General features: G+C 39.4%; 1 long non-coding RNA gene across 1 annotated transcript; it reads left to right on the top strand.

Moving 5' to 3' along the window:
- Window positions 1-1,109: 1,109 nt before the first annotated feature.
- Window positions 1,110-12,160, top strand: LOC120887908 (uncharacterized). The gene is made up of 3 exons (XR_013440362.1): window positions 1,110-2,495; window positions 5,569-5,822; window positions 6,158-12,160. It is a non-coding gene; the product is annotated as an uncharacterized LOC120887908 (long non-coding RNA).
- The last annotated feature ends 3,064 nt before the right edge of the window (window positions 12,161-15,224 follow it).

The following is a 15,224-nucleotide window of genomic DNA, read 5'->3' as shown; positions in this document are numbered from 1 at the left end:
AGACCTCTGAAACTATGACCTCTGTTCTTATTAGGTCTTTTGGTCAAAGCTGACTAAAATATATTCCCAGCCCAGGTGGTCTGCCCTGTGAGCCCCTACTTTAGTAACCCTCTGCTGAGTTTGCCAGGAGCACCATCAGCTACCTTCTATGCCTTCTCTGGACCCTCAATGATTTCTAGATGCCCTCCATGCCACTTGGGAGCCAAAGATGGTCAGTAGTGACTATGCCCAGTCCAGCAGCCTAGACTGGCAACTAGGGCAGCATTTTTTCATTCCGATTGCTACCCTTATACAGGAGAAGAATGTTCTGTTCCACCAATATAACGTCAGCTAGACTTCCTGCCCTTGGCCTTGGGTACAGGACACGGAAGGAAATGGGCCATATTCCAACGGTTGGAAGTGAGGCCTTTGTGGGCTCCTCAGACCTGAAGGAGATTCTCTCTTCCCCCTCTGAGAGTCAACTTTGTGCCATGTTTGGGAGCATATTCCCCATGTGTTTTTTATTTTCCCAGCGTAGAATGCAGGAGGCCAGATCACACAACATTCCATTGTCATTCCCAAGATGCTTCTGAAATCCCTTCCTTGAATTTTTTTGCTCCCATCTATGCTGAATTTCTTGAATGGCTCCCAGCACACACCAGATTACTTCCTCCTTCTGAGCCTTTGCCCATGCTCTTTTCTCTGACAGAGTTGTCCTTGGAAAACTTCTACTCATCCCCTAAGATGCTGCCCAGGACTATTTCTCTAAATCGCTCACTTCTCTCTTGGCACTTGTCAGGGGTCTCACCTGATGTGTCTTGATTTTCCTGATATCTCTCACAAAAACAGTGTCAACAAATACTGATTATTAAAATAAATACTGGGTAAAGAGTGTATAGGATCCCTCTATATATTTTTCACACCTATATGCAAATCTACAATTATCTCTAAATGAATTTTTAAATTTTACATATATCGTATATTTAAATGCATATATATATTATATATTTTATATATATTAAAATATATATAAAATATATATATTTTAAATCCTAAATGAACAGAATCCCTCGTTCTACCCCTTGGTAGAAAACCAGAGTCCAAAGTTAGCATAAGGCCTGTACAAAGTGGCTATTTCCAAATGTGGGATGGATGCTTCAGATTATAAGTAGTTAGGTGCCCTGTAGCATCAAATTCTGGAAGGGTTTGAGGGAAGCTGGGCACCCACTTGAACATATACATTATGACAGTTATAAAGAGGAGAGCTTTGGGCAGGCTAAGTAGGAAAGGTAGCCTCTCTGGCTGTGTGGGTGGATAGTGTCTGTGGGAACTGAATGTATGGCAGCCCTTCCACTGGGAGCTTTACTCACATAACCAGGCTAAGAGAGAAGTGTAGTCCAAATTTCAGCACCCTTCTTCCCTTCAACCCTTCAGTCTTGTATAAGACATAGCCCAGTCCTGAGTTTTTCTAGATTTGCATCTGATTTCAAAGGGCCAACTGGAGTGGAACTTTTTGTGGGACTCCAAATGGAATTTTCTGTGTCTGAACTCTTTATAGGAAGGGAGTGAATTTGCTACTATTGGTTCCTTTTGTGCCTGGATCCCTAGACTGGAAACCAATCCAACTTTTCTCTCTTGCTGGGTCAGAGGCAGCCCTGTAGAGGCATAGCTATGGAACAAATCAACTGGGCATAGCTTTCTACCCCTATCACAATTTAGGAAGAGTAGCCCCATGGGTCAAGGAAACCCGCATAACCATTTTGGGATGAGTCTGGTTAAATATGGCAATTGTGTTTTCTCAGGCCCCACACAATGTCATGTGGCAGCCATAGTAACTATTGAATGCTCTTTTAGAGATAAGTGTTTGAAAAAAGCACCATCCCTAGTGGACTAGCAGTCCAGGATCTATTACCAGGGTGGGTTTCTTGTGATCTCTGAAGGCCCCAGCATCACGGCAAGTCCCAGACCTGCTGCTGCTCCTGGGATCAAGATGGAAAAGGATGGAGTACTTGCTGATACCCAAGAGACAGAGTCAGCAGAAAGAGTCTACATCAGGGTGGCAGGCTTCCACACCTCTAGCAAATGGTGAGAGGCCTAAGGAGTAGTGAAGGGCGCTGCATCTTTTGGGGCTCAGGTAGTAAGAGGGATCTTCATCGAAGGCTGTTGGGCTGCTGAGGAGTAAGAAGCTGTACTACCTTCTATGAATAGTAGGAGGCACCACAGTTTTGGAAGGCAAAGGGTGCATTTCTGAGCATTAGGAAAGGCTATTTGTTTAGTTATTTATTTTTCCTCTTCTTCAAATTGCAGAGACTCTTAGGATGGGATGGATCTGCCACCTCCTGGTGATGGTTTGCTCATGAACTTTGGAATACCAAGGATGAGGAAACAGTCTTTTTTGATGAAGATCAACCATGGCTCATCTACTACTATGACTATTATTGGCTATTAACTAGGCACTTTGCCCAAAGATGTGCAAAAATTTTTTTTTTTCATTTAGTCTTTGAAATAACTATGAAGTAAGTACTACTGCAATTTAGGAATCTGCAGCTTAGCAAGGCCATGTAAATTATTCAAGATAAAATAGTTTGGAGTGGTACAACCTGGCACAGAACACAAGTCAGAATCTAGAGTCCACAAGCCTCAGCATTACTTTCATTTATGGCATCTGCCTTAAATGTCTCAACAAGAAGTAATTTATACTGCTGAGATATCTTCCTTCAGTGAATGCCATGTGGCAGGAATTGTGTTTATCTTCTTCACCACTGTGGTAAAAATGCCTAGCATAGTACTTGGCTCCACAGTAGGTCCTACATACGTACTTGTGGAATGAAAGCAGAGATGTGCATGTAGCAGAAAACCAGCAGTTTGCACTGAGTCTGTTTTATGAACTGAGCTATGAATCACATTCCTATTTCAGGTCAAGGGAGGGAGACCATGACCATCGGGGCTATTTGTGCTTTTACTATTTCAGATTCAAAACAAGCATTGTTTTATGATCAAAATGAATTACACTGACATTCTATCACATCTTATCAGACTCCTCTTTATTCAAAATGTTGTTGGTACTATTACTTAATAAACTGGAGCAAGCAATAAATTCCACTGGTCTACAGAGACTGGGTTTGGGTTCCCAGTACCAAAATGATTTTGATTATTGAGTTGGCATATACCCCTAAACATTCCTAAATCAGCGGTTGGCAGTGAGAAGATTCTGAGAGAAAAAGAAAATAACCAGCACACGTGCGTGCGCGCGCGCACACACACACACACACACACACACACACACACACACACACCACACACACAAAATCTAGCAGCTTCAAAGCCTCTACACATTAATGGATTCCTTATGGATTACATGGCTGTATTTGTAAAAGAGGACAAAGAATTAGAAAGAACCTTACTTATATTACAAAACATTTAAAAAATATTTCTTTGAAAATTTTCTGAAGAGAGTAGGGAGGGAATAGAAAGTCATACAATGGAACTCTTAAAAATGTGTGTCAGCAACACAATAGGAAAGCAGAGTAAATGTAGGCAAGGCAACCACATGAAGCCAACCAGAGAGTGCCTTCACTTGTACTCTAACAGCAGACATAGATGGAGAAAACAACCAACAGAGTAGAGAATCTAGGAGCAACAATGCCAACTCATGGTAAGAGGGTGGGTGGAGAGTGGTGTGGCATGTGGGAGGGGGGAAGAACATTCTAGAATTAAAAACAAACTATTCATATCATATTCCTAAAATCTGTATAATGAAATCTGTTTATATTATCCTCAAATTAATTGTTCAATGTTCAAATTTCAGTGTCCCAGCCAATGACCCACCAAAAAATTTCCTTGTTCATAATGTTTTCTTTTCTTGATTCTTTGAAAAAATAACAAATGAGTTTTCTCCATTTATAAAGCTGCTCTGAAATGTCTTCTTACGTCACAGAGGCTGGGAGGTCATCTTGGGACAGTGGAGTAATGGGGGGCCCTTGGCCAGGACCAGGAGGTTTTTGTGATTGTGAGGCAACTTCTGATCCCATTAGCTGATGGTTGACTGACATTTTGGAACAAGATTTTGCAAGAGACTGGGGAAAGGGAAAGAAGGAGCATGGGAAGGAGGCACTTAAAAGATTGAGAAGGCAGGAATGAGCTGAGTGCTCCCAGATTTGAGGAGGATTTTATTATTGGACGCAGATCTGTGTTGCGCTTTCAGCCAGGATCTTGGAGGCCTGGTTTGAGAGACCTAGTTAAAGTTTTCTTATCAGATTTATACTGACCTTACCCAGAAAACTAACTCTGTGAGAAAAATAAGTTAACTTCCTATTTATAAATTAAGCAACAGTGTATGCAGGCATGAAGGATAGCTCTTCCCGGAGGGCTAAGGGTATATTTTAGAGAAAAATAAAAGGCAGTACAGCTTTACATGCCTGGAAATTGTTTCCCAGAGAAGTGACACAGGCTAAAAATAACTAGTTCCATGAAAGATTTATCTAGATTCCATGATGCTGGATTTGTAATACTTTTCTTAGTGGAAGTGACATGCTTTAGGGTTTGTTCTTAAGTTGTCCTCAGTATTTCTGTCAGAGGCAGAATGTTGGTTTGAGTTGAACAGAATCTGATCAATTATGTCATTTCTCACTGAAAAAAAAAGTAATTATATGTTGGAAGATTTCAGGAAGCCCCTCTATCCAAAGTATGTAGGAAGGTGAGGAAAAAAATAAATAAAAATGGGCTTTTTAGTCAGACTGGCTGGGGTTTGAAGTTTACTTACACTATTTCCTGGCTGTAAGACCTTGAGTAAACTGGCTTAGCCTCTCTGAACCTCAACCCAGTGACCAGGATAAAAGTATGGGCCTAATAAGGTCTCTGTGAGAAACAAGTAAGATATGTGAAAACCTAGAACAAGTCCTGACACACAGTAGGTATCCAATAAATGTTAGCTGCACTTATTTTCTCTCCTGTTCCTACAACTTCTGCACTCATATCTGCTCTCTAATTCAGAAATTCTTTTCACCGGTGATAGAGCCTTTCCTTGCATATTAAAAATAATAATGACCCAGCTACTAGGGAGAGAGGCAGGATGATCACAAGTCTGAGGTCAGCCCCTCAACAACTTAGCAAGACCCTGTATCCAAAAAGGGGGGGGGGGATACTGAGGATGTAGCTTGGTGGTAGAGCACCCCCTTGGTTCAATTTTTTGTCAAATATATACACAATATGTAATAGTATAATTCTCAAAAGAGACCTATGAGATATATACTATTATTGACTCCATTTTACAGAGGAAAAATCCAAATCTGTGAGGTTAAATACTGCTTCTGTCATCTGTTGCTGCATAACAAATCATCCCAAAACTTAACAAATTGAACAACCAACATTTTGTTATATCTCACAGTTCTATACGTTGACTAGGCTCTGTGGGGCAGTTCTTCTGGTCCACTTGATGCTGTCTGGGGCTGCATTTATCTGGAGGCTCATCTGGACTGGAGTATCCAAAATGGTTCATTCACATGCCTGGCAACTGGTGCTAGCTATCGATGGGACACAGCTGGGGTTATCTGAAGAGTGCATCCATGTTCCTTCATATTCCCTTGGCAGGATGACAGCCCAGTTCCAAGAAGGAGCATTCCAAGAAGAAAGAAATGGGATCTTCCTGTTCTTTTAAGGCCTGACTCAGAAGTCTCAGAACATCACTTCTGCCAGTCTAGTGGTCAAAGCAGTCACAAGTTAACCAAGATTTAAGAGAAGGGGAAAGATGTGCCACCTTCCGGCAGAGGAATAGCGTGCGTGTACAGGAAGCAAGAGAGTTGATGTCAGGCCTCATTGGAGACTATATCACAAATACTTTGCCGGTCAGTGTCAGAGTTAAGATTCTAACAACACCACTCTTAGTTCAGAATTCATGTACTCAACCATAGACTATATATATATATATGACAATTTACAATTAAATTCCTGTGCCTATGCAAAATTCATTAAGTGCAATATAATTTCAGAGGGAAGACCAGTACTTCTATAGCTAAGATCCTGAAAGTCCCTAAAAGGCCTATGTGTTAAAGACAAGGTTCCCAGGGTGGCACTGTTGGAAGGTGGTAGATTCTTAGAAGTGGAAGGTCTTTAGGTAATTGGGGGGTATTCCCCGCAAAGGGACTATAGTACTCTGGTCATCTCCTCTTCCTTTTTTTAGCTTCCTGGTCATGAGATGAGCAGTTTTTCTCTACCACACAGACCGGCTATGATGTGCTGCTTTGCCACAGGCCCAAAACAATGGGGCTGAGGGATCATGAACTGGAACCTCCAAAACTGTGAGCCAAAATAAACCTCTTTCTCTTTATAAATTAATTATTTTAGGTATTTTGTTATAGTGATGGAGAGTTAACTAACAGAAGTACAAAACTGAGAATCTGAATATTATGAACTGAAAAACAGTGATAACACACCCTTCTTCCTCATGTAATGAAAAAGTGTTATTGAACTGTCATAAAAGTTACGTGCACTAAAGTTAAAATTAATTATTTCTGAATTTTTCCGTTTATTAAAGCTAATAGTGTGTGTGTGTGTGTGTGTGTGTGTGTGTGTGTGTGTGTACACATACATGCACATAGACTTGGTAAGGTTGTGACAGGAGCAGAGGAGTGTGGGATAAGGCACTTGAATTGTAAGTGCCCTAAGCACATACTCAAGCTGCCTATTGAGTAAACTATGACTGTATGGGAGATGTCAGAGGGACCTAGAATTAGTGAAGCTTCCAGGGAAAGTCAGAATTTAGCCTGGCTCTGAAGACTGATTAGATTCTGAATAAGTGAGAAAGAAGGGAAAGGGAACATCAGAACAAGGATGAACAGTAAGCAATGGCTAGGAAATGGAGGAAGGGACCAGACTAAAGTGATCTGGAAACAGGAGAGCTGATGAATAGGGTATTTCATGATTGGAGCTACTTTGGCTCCCTATTTACAGAGGTATCCTGGAGAAGAATGGAGAAGCAGATTACAAGAACGAAAATCATCATGAAAGCCAGCCCCAGCTGTTTTGAGCCTCAACCTTGTTGAAGGCGGATGCCTGGAGAGCTCTCTTGCAAACTGGGTACAGAGGATGCTGCTTGAGGATTGCCCCAGGGGCCAGTCCAGGAACATCCTCCTAGTTCCATTTGGAAAGGGTTTAACAAGTATACAGAAAGCCTGGTCTTCATAACCCTTCCTACAGTACTCTCTAGAGGGTTCGGTAACCTAAATCTCTCTCACATTACCTCTTAACCAGTACTTCTGGGTGAAGGTAAGGACTTGGGGATTTTTTTTTTCTTGAGTCATTCTGAATACATACCATCTATAGATTGTCTTCTTACTAGAAAGGTGGCTTCTGTCATTCTTATTTGCAAGACCTTCTTCCTTCTTCATATTTTAAAGAAATCCAGTATGACTGTTGTAATTTTTTCATGTAAATTACAAATGTTTAGAATCCCTGTCAAGAGAATGAAATAAAAGCAGATGTTTTCCCTTATGCTGGCCCAAGTAATACCACATTAGAAAACAGAGAGTATTTTCAAGTCTTGTTTAAAAAATATTGCAAGAAAATAAACACTTGTTGAATGCAAACAAGAACAGAGTACGGCATTTTTTAATATAGAATTTAGTCCTAAGGAGTCTGTGGCCCAAAGGTCCAAGTTCACAGTATGTTTGCAGCTAGATCAGAATCCAATCTTAGTCTTCTGGAATCTCAGGCTGGTGTGATTTCTATATTCTGTGAGATAAATTAACTGCAAAGGTGGCTATAATACTTTTTGTCTCCCTGTATCTACATCCTTTTCAATATGGCTTTACAATATGGCTTTCATCTTGAGTAACATTATTCCCCACCTCTAGAATCTGGTTGATCTTGATTTGCTTCAGCCAACAGAAGTGGCAGAAGGGATGGCATCACTTCTGAGCTAGGTCTCAAGAGACTTTGTATGCATCTGCTTGCTTTATTGGAAACTTACTAGCATTTTATGGACAAGCCTGGGTGTATCTTTGACTGTTCCTAATATTATAATAAAATATCTGAGACTGGGTAATTTCTGAGTAATAAAAATTTATGTCTCCTAGTTCTGAATGCTGGGAATTCCAAGATCCAGCAGAGGGGCTTGATCTCTTTTTCCAACATGGTGCCTTGAATACTTCTTACTCCAGAAGGGATGCATCTATATCCTTCCATGGCAGAAGACATAGAAACACACACAACAAAAGAGCAAATAGCTCCCTCACATCTCTTGTATGAGTTCATTCTATTCATGAGGTCTTTATCCTCAAGCCTTAATCATCTCCTAAAGGCCCTTAATACTATCTCATTGATGACTTAAGGTTTAATATAGGAATTTGGGAGGTAAACATTCAGACTCTAGAACTAGGCTAGACTGATAGAGGACAAAAAGACACAAGGAGAAAAAGATACCAGCTACCCCAGAGAAAGCGATCCTAGATGCTGACAGCCAGTTGATTGCCACATATGTTATGGTTTGGAGCTGGAATATCCCCCAAGGTCTCGTGTGTTCAAAGGCTTTAGGAAATGACTAGATCATAAGGGCTCTGACCTCATCAGTAGGTTAATCCATTGATAGTTGAATGGACTACTTACTGGGAGGTGGGACCTAGTTGTTGGAAGTAGATCACTGCAGACCTGGCTGGAGTGTTTATCTTTTCTCCATTTCTCCTTTCTCTCCTTTCTTTCTCCTCAGATGCCATGATCTGAACAGCTTTCTTCTTCCACAAATGTCTGCCTTGACGATTGCTTCACTTCAAGCCCAAAGCCATGACACCAGTCGACCATGGACTGAATCCTCTGAAACCATGAGCTAAAATAAATCTTTCCTTCTCTACGTTGCTCTTGTCAGGCATTTGGTCACAGCAATGAAAAGATGACTAGCTCAACATATGAGAGAACCTAGCCCATTCCGTCAGAACGCAAACTGAACATGACTGAGGCATGAGAGACCAGAAAAACTGACCCACCAACTCAAGATCAGTAATATATACTCATTGTTTTAAATAGAATCTGGCAATTCTCTCTTTCTAAAAGGCATGATGGTAAATATGATAGGTTCACGAAGCTGTCCTAACTCCCCTATTGCTGTTGTAGTGCCAAAAATAGTAGGTAAATAAATGAACATGGCTGTGTCCAAAGAAAGCTCTGTTTCCAAAAACAGTCATCTGGCTCACAGGATGTAGTTGCTGATCCTTGATTTTAAGCCATTGAGTTTTGGGGTGAATTGTTACACAATAAGAACTAACCAAGATGCTATATAATTCTGGATTGATATCTCAAATTTTATAAAAGTAAATACCAAAATGCTATGGTTTGAATGTCACCCCCAAAATTCATATTTAAATTTAATTGCCATGGTAATGGCAGTAAGAAGTGGGCTCTTGATCAAAGGATAAGTTTGGTCCCCAACCTTTCTCTGTCTCACAGGTGCTCACTTTCCCTTCTACCATGTTGACACAGTGTGAAGGCTGTCATCAAATGTGTCCCTTTGATTGTGAATAGTCGTCCGTAACTGCTGTTATCTGCAATTGGCTTATATCACCGTCATGTAACTACTATTTCAGTCCTTAAAACTACCTGTTAGGGTTGCAGACCCAATTTGCAAGCTTCCGAATTCAAATTTCTACCCAACTGAAACAGATTGCTGAGAGGCCCGGAGAGCTTCGAAAGCCAGTTAGCAGTCTGTGCTCAGTTCTCATTCTCATTGTCCCCAGAGCATTTAGTGCTCTGACCCCACCCTCTTTGAAATTCTCGCCTCCTTTGACTCTCATACTGCTTCTAGTTCCTTTCCTTCATCTCTGGTCTCTCAGTAGAAACTCCCTACTCAGAGCTGCTCTCTTCTTTGCATATTTCAGTCCTGGGCCATTTTCCCTCTATCCTCCGCACCCCAGTGGGTGTTAGACAAGCCTATGTGTCATAATTGCCAATGCATAATTGGAACTTATTTAAAACTTGGGAGCATAATAGCTGATTTGGAAAAGTTCCCCAGGTGAATTTAATGAACTCTCCATCTTACTTTCTGTTCTGCAGTGTGACTGTGCCATTCCCCCATCAAGAGATAAAGTCCAGGTCTCAGCATCTTTAAATAGGATTGAACCTGTGACATCTAATAGTGTGACAGAAATGATGATAGTTCCAGGCGTGGCCCTGTATTGGCCTAGTGCCTTTTACATCCTGCTTCTCATAAGAAGTATGATTATCTTGAAACCACCATGAGATTAGAATCCTAAGTCATATGAAGTGTCCTCAAAGGACAAGATCCCATAAATAAGGGGAGATACTATCTTGCAAATAGATCCTCCCAGCCTATATATAGCAAATGTCATTTAAAAAAAAAATTACCTAGCCAAGTCCTTTCCAAATTCCTGGCCCAATAAATTATGAGTGAAAATAAATTCTTTTGTTCTATAATTAAGTTTTGGAATAGTTTATTACTCAGTAATAGGTGAACTAGACCAACACTCCCCTCCTACATTCACATATAACCCTGTTAAGAACCAGTGAAGGACCTACCTGCCTACATGCCCTTTGTGGATTAAGCCACTAACCACGGGCTCATAGTTCATAAATCTTCTTCTTTCCTCTTTCATGAACTCTGGACCAGATATTTATGAAGATGTCCTTCTCAAACGTAATATATACTGCACTGAACATATCATCTCTATTTTAAAAGCTCCTCTCCCTTTTTGTAATCAACCCACTGTCTTCCAACTCACTCCTACCTGGAGCAGCCAATGAGTCACAGTGTCCTTCTGTCCACTTAGTCATTATCCTAACTAGGTCTTTAACATCTCTCAGCAGCATTATGGCAGTGGCCTCCCAAGTTGTCTGCCTTTCATTACTTCAGTCCATTTTCCACGGAAGGCCAGTGAGTTTCCCACTGTATGGTTGGCTCACACCATCTCCTTCCTTTGAAAGGAACAACAATTCCTGAACGTCTACCAAAAGAACTTCAAACTTAGTGTGGCATTCAACATCCTCCATTATTGAATGGCTAAGTACTTCTCTGCCTTTCATCCATTATCTCTGTGACTCAGCAGAACTCCCAGTTACCTGGTCTGTGAGCTGTCTTTTCACGACTCTGGGCTTCTGCACAGGGTCTTTCTTGTCTCTGATGTCTTGACTCTTTTTATGTTCATGTAAAAATTTCAAAGCCCTGTTCAATCTCCACATTCTCTTGGGTGCATTTTCTGATTGCTCTTTCCCCCTGGCTATCTACGGTACAACTCTAATAATAATCCCAATGCAAACTTCACCTCCTAAAGCTCTACAGTGCAACCCCCAGTTATAAGCAATTATTTTGTTCTCCGCACTCTTTCAATACATTTCTCTATTTTGTTCCCTAAAAACAAATACTTATGTAACTCCTAGTATATGCCAGATACCAAATAAGGACCATGGATACATAAATCAGGTCTTGGCCTCAAGAGGTATAGTTAAATGAAATGCATGCTACAAAAATATTTCTTCTCTACTTTATCCTTAGTTTATTTTTTGTTAGTATTAAAGTGGGATGAGAGCTGTATTTTTGAGCAATATTCTTAATTCAGAGGTCATTTCTTATCACAGTTTACAATTTATCCTAGGCTTTGTATTATATTGAGGCTCTGATAGTGGTTATTAAATAGTGTCAGAGGTACCAGTGGTGAAAAGGGTAACAATTTATGGGCTCTTTACAGGCAAATAATAATGCTGAATGTAAAGTATATGTTGAGGGCTATAGTAGATGTGTGTTTGCTTACCCTCTTCTCTTTTCTTACTGTACTTTCATTTCTCAGTCTTCCTTGCAGTAAGGTATGGCCAGTGGCTAAGTTCTGGCCTCTGGGATATAGGTGGGAAGTGATATATATCTAGGCCTGGCCTATAAAAACCTGCTAAATCTTCTACATTCTCTCTGTTCTCATCCTGCAGCTGAATGGAGAGGATCCTGAATGTGGATCTACAAGATGGAAGAAGCCTGGGCCCCGAGTTGCTAACGAGGGAATCAATGGCTGGCCAGGAACACCTGCAGGAGTCAGAAATGAACTTTTATTGTGTGAATCTCTGAAAATTTGAAGCTGTTAGCTTATCTTGACTAATCCAAATGCTAGGTTTAATGTAACTTTCCTAGGTTGATTATGATATCCACTTTTCAAGAGTTCCCCGTAATTAAAAAAAAAAGACTTCAAAACTATATTTATTACTTCATTTAAGTATGTGCTCTCTTGATTTTATGATCAGAAATAATAGCCTCGTCCAATCTCTTACTTTTGCAAATGGTAATGCCAAAAAAAAAAATTAAAAACTCTTAGAGTATGGGAGGTCTCAGAAAGTCTCTCGAGTATGTTTGAGCTCTCCACAGCAAGTTTTCAAGAACTTGTCATAAGATGGGGACATTGATGTTCAGGCCTGCTGAATGTTGGAATAGAAATAGGGGAACAAAGCTTTGGTTTCCATGATACCTCAGAACCTTAGATTAGAAATGAGATTGTAAGAATTAGACAATTTTCTGGCATTAGAAAATTAGTCAATGGTCTCTGAAAATAGTACTCACTTAGTGACATCTGTTCCTATATTGGGAAACAGTAGACAAACACACACATCTAACAAGTTGGATATATGATAAATGTTAAATTGACACAAGCAAGAAAAAATGGACAAGTGTGGAAGGTGGGAATCCTATTAGACTGAAATAGGAAAAAAATAGGTTTTTTCCTTTTTACCATATTTTTATTAGTACATTATAATTGTACATGATGGTGGGATTTGTTGTCACATATTCATACATGCACAAAATATGACAATATAACTTGGTCAATGTCATTCCTCATTATTTCCCTTTCTCTCTCTGGTCCCTTTCCTCTACTATATTAATTTCCATTTGATTTTCACAAAAATATCCACACCTTTTATTTCCTTTTTCCTGTCTAGCTTCTACGTATGAGAGAGAATATACAACCCTTGACTTTCTGAGTTTGGCTTATTCCCTTTAACATAATGTTCTCAAGGTCCATTCATTTTCCTGCAAATAACATAATTTATTTTTTTCTCAATGACAGAATAAAACTTTATTGTGTGTATATATCATATTTTTAAAATCCATTTATCCATTGATGGACATCAAGGCTGGTTCCATAGTTTGGCTATTGTAAATTGTGCTGCCATAAACACATGTATGGGTTAGGATCAATACCAAGGAGTGATACCTCTGGGTCATATGGTGGTTCCATGGAATGGAAAAAATAGGTCTCAATCAGGGATTTTTCTTTGAGAAGATTTCTCATTTCTAATCTAATGGAGATGACAGATCTACAACTCTATGAAGACATCACCAAGAGAGAGAGAGAGAGAGAGAGAGAGAGAGAGAGAGAGAGAGAGAGAGAGAGAGAGAGAGAGAAGAAAAAGGAAGGACAAAAGGAAAGATTAATTCAGTATTCTAGAAGAAAAGTTCATATATTGAATTAAAATGTATAGAAGGTACTACTGACTCTCCCTCACATTCACATTTATGTGTGCACTTGTGAAATAAGTATGCTGATACATGAAGGATAAGTCATAAAAATTGTTCATATGTTCAGGAACAAAGATTTACAATACAATTTCTAAAATGATAGAAGATCCAGAGTCATTAAGGGGAGGTTTCAATCCAAACTAATCATTTTATAATCAAGAAAAGAGACTTGAAGAGGTCTAGGAAATAACTGAGCCAGGACTTGAAGTCTTGTTGGTCTCTTGGATTTCTGACTTAATGATCTTACCACTAACCCCTTCCTAGTCAAGGTATTATTCCACAATGCCACTGGACAAACTCTTTGGAAGTCTTAGTTCAGGCAGTGAAGATTTCCCATCTAAACAGTACTATGGACACAGGTCAGGCTTGAGAAAATGTTCTTTCAAATGATTTACAAAATAGTTTAAAAATAGTTTAAAATACTTACATAGAAGCCTCCATTTATTGAACACGGCTTGCATGCCAGGCACTGTGCTAAATGTTTTACATATATAATTCATTTATCCATTTATTTATATTTTTATTTGTAACTGCAATATGCCAAGCATCTGCATGCTAACATATAATAGTGAAATGGCATATTAGGTTCTCTACCTCATTCCTCACAATAATTCCATATGGTTTTTGTTGGTTTGTTTAATGCATCAATTTACAGATAAGGAAAATAAGGTCCTGAGAATAATAATGATGGCTACAATATATCAACCTCCTACCACAAACCAGGCACTGCTCTAAGCATTCTGTATTAATCCTCACAATAGTCCTTGGAGGTTGGAAATGGAGGCCTGGAATGTTTAAATGATCACAAGAGATCTTAAACAGTAAGCAGTAGAGCAAGGATTAGAATCAATCCTGCGTGGTACCACCAATACTTTTCTTCCTCCTCCTCCTCCTTTTTTTTTTTCTTTTTTCTTTCTTTTTTTTTTTTTTTTTTTGGTGATGGGATCAAACCGAGATTCTCATGCATGCTAGGTAAGTGCTCTACCACTTGAGTTGCATCTCCAGCCCTAATACACATAATCTTCAACACTACATTATAGCTAGGATTCTGGGGGAGCCTATATTATTTTGTCTACAGACACATCTGCTGAGAGCACAAGTATTATTTTGCATATAATATTTGCTCAAGTATTTACCATGTGTTAGAGAACCACACCTGGATATATGACCTACAGGTAAAGCCCCCAGCATAATGCTGGCCCTTAGTAGATCCTCAATATAGTAGAGAGATGGTAAGCAAGAGGAGTAAATAAGCAACACTAAAAAAAAAAATCCAGAAGTTATGAAGGAGTGAGAGCTGTTGGTAGCTGTTGCTAGATCTTCACTTGTTCACAAGGCTGGATTTGCTTTATTTAAGACAGAAATAGCAAGAATCCAACAAACTTTCACATACCTACTTGAAAAAGGAATTTCTACAGAATTAGACCTCAGCCATAACATTTACTGTGTAATACAATTTACCCATCTGCTGAAGCCATCCCATTGCAAAGTATGGATACACACCTTAAGACTAAATAACAGACTAGAACAATTTTCAGTTTCAAGTAAATTCTTTAAAAACGGAATAAAACAGTAAAATCATAAAATTTCTCCATTCTTTTTTACCATATGGATTTCCTTGAGGTTTAATAATATTATAAATAAAGCAGCTTTGAGATGAAATACCAAACAGTGAGCAACAATTTAGAAACATTTTGAAGAAGCAAATATCGTATCCCAGTGTTGCCAGGTTTTCAGTATCAGACAG

This window comes from Ictidomys tridecemlineatus, chromosome 6 (genome assembly GCF_052094955.1).
Source record: "Ictidomys tridecemlineatus isolate mIctTri1 chromosome 6, mIctTri1.hap1, whole genome shotgun sequence".
Lineage (NCBI taxonomy): Eukaryota > Metazoa > Chordata > Mammalia > Rodentia > Sciuridae > Ictidomys > Ictidomys tridecemlineatus.
Note: the sequence above shows the minus strand (reverse complement) of the source record. Positions and strands in the feature narration are given on the sequence as shown.